The 496-nt window shown below is 44.8% G+C and overlaps 1 long non-coding RNA gene across 1 annotated transcript in view; it reads right to left on the bottom strand.

The window, feature by feature from the left end:
- Positions 1-129: 129 nt before the first annotated feature.
- Positions 130-496, bottom strand: part of LOC116697195 (uncharacterized) — a 21,745-nt gene continuing 21,378 nt past the window's right edge. Inside the window, exon 3 of the long non-coding RNA XR_004333960.1 lies at positions 130-140. This is a non-coding gene — a long non-coding RNA (uncharacterized LOC116697195). The remainder of the gene's footprint in view (positions 141-496) is intronic.

Raw genomic sequence — 496 nt, 5'->3', positions numbered from 1 at the left:
TCCTTAGGGTCCATTTCCTGAGGAACATTATCCCTCTGCTCACATTTAAGGCAAATGCTATATTTTTACACCCCACACATTCATTCGGGTCCGCTATGTTGTGTTTTTCTCTCCATTTGACAACAGCCGTATTTCCCCTCCTCGTTACTTTCCATATTATAGTCTTCACCTCGTTACTTTCCATTAGAAGCTGCTGCTCATTGGATGAAACATGTGGCGCATGCGTCTTCTCCATCTCTGCATCAGTAAATCTGTGATCGATAACGTGGTCTATTTAAGAAAGCTGTGAACGTGCACTTATCCCAGCTGTCTACACCTGGCTTGACATAGCTCCACCTGTTCATCCTGGCTCGGCAAACGTGCAACCGATTAAGCCGCGATGAGCAGGTCACACTAAGTCAAGCTCCGCTTTTTCACTTATCCTGGATATCTTTATTGTACTTCCGTGCAACAGGCCCTTGGTTTCTAGGTACTAGTTCAAACCGAAGTATAAAAC

Source organism: Etheostoma spectabile, chromosome 10 (genome assembly GCF_008692095.1).
Source record: "Etheostoma spectabile isolate EspeVRDwgs_2016 chromosome 10, UIUC_Espe_1.0, whole genome shotgun sequence".
NCBI classification, from domain to species: Eukaryota; Metazoa; Chordata; class Actinopteri; order Perciformes; family Percidae; genus Etheostoma; species Etheostoma spectabile.
This window is presented reverse-complemented; position numbering and strand designations above follow the sequence as displayed.